This window comes from Oncorhynchus kisutch, linkage group LG6 (genome assembly GCF_002021735.2).
Source record: "Oncorhynchus kisutch isolate 150728-3 linkage group LG6, Okis_V2, whole genome shotgun sequence".
NCBI classification, from domain to species: Eukaryota; Metazoa; Chordata; class Actinopteri; order Salmoniformes; family Salmonidae; genus Oncorhynchus; species Oncorhynchus kisutch.
In genome coordinates this window covers 30,249,969-30,255,855 of record NC_034179.2, presented here as the reverse complement: position 1 = coordinate 30,255,855, position 5,887 = coordinate 30,249,969, and positions in this window count along the sequence as shown.

Here is a 5,887-nt window from a genome sequence, read left to right as displayed (position 1 = left end):
ATCTCCCTCAATTTCAATGTTGATGTTTGATGCTGAAATAAAAAAGATTAGCATGTTTCAATCATAGCATTGTTTAAAAGAAATTAAACAAATCACAGGTAGATTGCCATAATGACTTTAGTTGACCTGAAATAACGTTATTTCATTAACTTCATTAGCAATACAAAACAAATTAAAATCATACTGCATTTCACAGAATTTCAATACTACATTTATACCTCTATACCTTTTGTACTTGCCTTTCATAGTGGTTTCCCAAACTGGCTTGATGACAGATGAGTGTGCTTCCATTTATATTACCTCTTCAAGAGGGAGGGTTCCCCGAGTCCCCCCTAATTCATTCTCTTTAAAAAATATACATAATTAATTGCTACTGTGAGAAAAGAGGAAATTGATTCATCCTTAAGTAAACTACTTGTTGTTCATAACATTGTTGCGTTCATAACTCGTAGACCTCCCCAAGTTGGGAACATTGAGTTTGACCCTGATGAGAACAAGACCACAGTTATGTGGTCTCGAGTGGCCACGAGATCAAGACTGACAAGATCAAGTACATCCACATCCTACTGTGACTCCAATGACCAAAATGCATATTTAAGACACATAATACATAATCCTATAATTTATGTTACTCTGTTTGGCTGAATAGAGGTTATAGTTCACTTTTTTGCACCTTACACTTAGAATTAGGGGTGACTCAGGGAACCCTGGACATTCTCAATGAACCCTGGAGTTCCCTGAAGAACCATTGCAGTCAATGTACCTTTGGTTGGTTGAGGGGTTCTTGTAGTAACCTTTAATTTTTCAATGTAGCGAAGGGTACCTGGAGGAACCTTTTTGCTGGCGTGTGCGGAGCACTTTGAATTTCGCCATTGGATTTGTTGCGCTGCCAGACTCAGAAGAAGATGAAAATATATTGTTTTTGGCGATGGCTTTATTTGACAGATAGGAACTTGTAAACAATTACCCATTCCTATATGAGTACTATTTTAATAGCAATATTGAATAATACAACATTGGCTTTCAAGTCAATTATATTATTTGACTGCAGCCTCCTGTTTAATCCTTTAACTCTATTTTCTTGAAGAACGTTTTAAAAAAGTGCAATTTGTATAGCATTTCTACTCATCTAAAATGACCTAGGTCTGCTTCAATGGGTTTTATCGGTAGGGTAGCATTGAGTGGCTAGTGATACATGTATTACATAAAGATGCAGTAGATGATATAGAGTACAGTATATACATATACAGTGGGGCAAAAAGTATTTAGTCAGCCACCAATTGTGCAAGACTGTTAAACAGCCATCGCTAACATTGAGTGGCTGCTGCCAACACACTGACTCAACTCCAGCCACTTTAATAATGGGTATTGATGGAAATTGATGTAAAATATACCACTAGCTACTTTAAACAATGCTACTTAATATAATGTTTACATACCCTACACATTACGTTTACACATTACTCATATCATATGTACAGTGGACCAGAAAAAAAACATTGCTTAAAGAAAAAAATAAGCAAACACGTTTGGTGTTTGCTAAAAGGGAAGGGGAATACTCCCGAAACATATGGAAAAAGGCACTCTGGTCAGATTAGACAAAAATTGAGCTTTTTGGCCATCAAGGAAAACACTGTCTGGCGCAAACCCAACACCTCTCATCACCCTGAGAAAACCATCCCCACAGTGAAGCATGGTGGTGGCAGCATCATGCTGTGGGGGTGTTTTTCATCGGCAGGGACTGGGAAACTGGTCAGAATTGAAGGAATAATGGATGCTGCTAAATACAGGGAAATTCTTGAGGGAAACCTGTTTCAGTCTTCCAGAGATTTGAGAATGAGACGGAGGTTCACCTTCCAGCAGGACAATGACCCTAAGCATACTGCTAAAGCAACACTCGAGTGGTTTAAGGGGAAACACTTCAATGTCTTGAAATGGCCTAGTCAAAGCTCAGACCTCAACCCAATTGAGAATCTGTGGTATGACCTAAAATTGCTGTACACAAGTGGAACCCAACCAACTTGAAGGAACTGGAGCAGTTTTGCCTTGAAGAATGGGCAGAAATCCCAGTGGCTAGACATGCCAAGCTTATAGAGACATACCCCAAGAGACATGCAGCTAAAATTACTGCAAATGGTGCCTCTACAAAGTATTTACTTTGGGGGGTGAATAGTTATGCACGCTCAAGTTCTGTTTTTTTTGTCTCATTTCTTGTTTCACAATAAAAAAATGATCTGCATCTTCAAGTGGTAGGCATGTTGTGTAAATCAAATGATACAACCCCCCCAAAAACTATTTTAATTCCAGGTTGTAAGGCAACAAAATAGGAAAAATGCCAAAGGGGATGAACACTTTCGCAAGCCACTGTAAATGAGCTATATGTTTATTTATTTATTTTTATTTAAAAAATAAATAACCTGTTTTTGCTTTGTCGTCATGTGGTTGTGTGTGTGGATTTATGAGGGGGGGGGGGGGGGGGGGGTCACGACGATTTAATCTATTTTAGAACAAGGCTGTAATGTTACAAAATGTGGAAAAAGTCAAGGGGTCTCAATTATTTAGGAATGAACTGTAAACACTTGGAGTTTCCAAAATGGCATTGGCACTTGTACTGGAACCTGGAGCTATGGTCATATGAGACGAAAATAGAGGTCTTTGGCCAAACACACCAGCGGTCTTCAGTACATTTAGTAATTGCTTGCTTTTCTAAAGTCTACCAACCTTGCCAACTGGAATGCCATCTAAGATAGTTAGACAAGCTAGCTACTCTAACTTGATTGATAGCCTGAAATGGCTTCTTGGTAGCTAGTTATGAGGTTGGGAGATTGGGAACCTATCTGGGCTAGCTAAAGCCACCTTTATAAAATTGCTAGGTGGCTAGGAATATTACAGAGAAACGAAATGTTCTAATAAAAATAATAAGTATTATTATTTATTTTTTAAACAGGACAAATCTGAGGGAGCATGTGCCCCATAAGGGAATGACACCTCTGGCACAAAGCGTTGAAAACAGGGTTGGCAATAATTTTGAGAGAAAAACATATATTACTTGTTAAACAAAATATCTTTCTGTTTTATTAGTATAAAAAGTAATAAATATAGCTCAGTTTTGGTATCATTTAACTACAGTGTTTTTTGCTCATCTTTGTCAAGGGCACAGAGGGAATATGGCTCCATCCATGCTCCCTCACCCAGTTCCATCAGAGTTACAACAGTGTTGTCTGAAGGGAGGTCATTACAACTCGCCCTCATCTGCTCACCCTAACCTCCAGACACCAGCCACAAAGAGTTCCATTTGGTCGGAGTGTCCTTTAGGTCTCATCAGTGTGGTTTTAATTGCTTTCCAGGGGATGAGTGGATTAATGACCTAGTAGCCCAGATAGCTAGTCTGATGAAGAATATGGTTTTCAACTAACTCCTAAAATATACTGAGAACAACAAAGAATATCCCAAAAGAAACTGAGAATGAAAATAAAACTGAAAAGTGAAAGGTTTATAACTAGACTGCAATTGTAGACTTGCCTGTCAGCATTTTGTCAATATCAAAATGTGCCAAATGTCTACCAAAGACATCAGTAAAGTAGCTAATTATGGAGAATTATTAGTGCCACGTTGAAAATGAAATGCTTAAATACTAAATTGGAATGTGAAAATTATGAATACATTTACATTTTTTTGGTAACACTTTATTTGGATAACCTATCTGTCGATGCTCTAGAGACTATATACAGACTACCAGTAATATGTCAACAGCATGACTTTAACCTTTCAGTAGCATTTCAGTGGTGTAGCTCTTCATTTTCAACATGGTAGTCTATAGTCCATCTGTACATGCTCAACAAATAATCTGTATACTATTTGCAACCAAGCTTTAACTTCCTAACTCATGTCTTGATGTTGCTTCAATATATCCACATCATTTTCCCGCCTCATGATGCTATCTATTTTGTGAAGTGCACCAGTCCCTCCTGCAGCAAAGCACCCCCACAACAACCGGTTAGAGTGTTGGACTAGTAACCAAAACATTGCACTATCAAATCCCTGAGCTGACAAGGTAAAAATCTGTTGTTCTGAACAAGGTAGTTAACCCACTGTTCCTGTCATTGGAAATAAGAATTTGTTCTTAACTTACTTGCTTAGTTAAATAAAGGTGAAAAAAAGTTATTGTTTGTTTTTTAAATGTAGCTACACTGCATAAACCCCACTAAATGCCCCATGCCTTTATCTCAAGGGAGTGGCTCCTAATCCGTGACCGGATCTTTTATTTCTGAGGTTCCGTATCCGTTTTAGTCATAATTTCCAAACCAGATTAGATACATCTAGTTATATCAGAGTTAAATGTAAAAAAAAAAATGATATTTGTTATGTCACAAAGCAAAAAACAAACAACGAAAACAGCAATAGCAACTGCAATGTTATAACATGTTTTATTTCACGAGTTCAGTGCCATTTGCTTATTTTTGCGGACCCACGACTATGGTGTATTGTCATTAGATAGCTAACATTAGCATGTTAGCAATGCTAGTGTTCGTTAACTAGATAGACAACGTTAGCTACCTACCTAGCAAGCTCTAATCAAGTCCAATCTAAACCGATGCAACCCCGCTGGCTACATGGCTAGCTATATGACCAGTGGTGACAGTAAGGTTCAGTAATGAGATTCAAGGCTCTAATAAGTGCCACCGTGCAGAAATAGCAAAGAAAATACCGTTTGATGAGCTAGCTAAATTATCAAAGAGGATGCTAGCTTACTTTCCATGCATGGCAGAACTAGTGTTGTTAATGATGGTAGACAGTCTCTGATGTTGGCAACATTACAACCAGGACGGACTGTACTATTGGATGCAAAACTGCCGGCACATACACAGATGCAGCTCTCATGCAATGCAATGATCTTTTTAATTGCCGTAACGTTAGTAATAACAGCCAGAACACATACATTCACATAGCTATGAGCTAGCATGTTGTAAACTGTAAAGTAGCTAGCTAGATGTGTTATCTCCATTAGCTATACATCTTGTTATCGCATAACACATGTATACAACAAAATATCTCATACATTGCATATTAGTCCACATTTTCTGACATCTGGATCGTCGTTCTTGCACAGGAAGTGGAGAAGGGGAGACATTTTTCAGTGACATACCAGATCACAACAAACAGTGAACAGCGAGGGGGAGAGAAAAATTACGGTTAGGGAGAAATTAACCATATGACCACTAGGTGTCATCGTATACGCACAGATCAATTTGATTTCAACAGTACTTGATAGAGTCCACAAACTAGTTTGCTGCACTGGTGTAAAATGTAACTTTTGCATATGATTTGTATATGAACTTATCTGGAAAATTTTTGAGAAAATTAATGGATCTGTTAAACATATACATGCATCTATGTATTTTCTCTGATTTGATAACTGATCTGCATTTTTTAGGTTAAGTGGGACTAACTAAATGAGAAATGGCATTCTAGGATATATGGAAATACAGCAGACTTTGTGGTATCAAATGCCTTCTTACACTTTAGGATGGGTGATGCAACCCACCTCATATGAAACCATTCATGTAGACAAATTTACCTAGGCCTCTACCTGCTGAGTATAAAAAATATAGATTATATACCACAAAATAGATAGAATGGGCTTGTCATTCGCACAGTAATGATGAAAAATCAAGTGCATTTCATCTAAATATGGGTATATGAGGACCCCTAGTGGTCACTGGGTTTTTCCCCTTTCCTTTGCAAAAAAACAACAACTAGAGATTGTATACAGTAGCTTGCAATGCAATGAGATATATTTGACCCCCGTATTTACTCTGCAACATTTATTGTCATTGACTCGAACAAAATATAATTGTATGAGCTATGCATATGTGTACCGGCATAG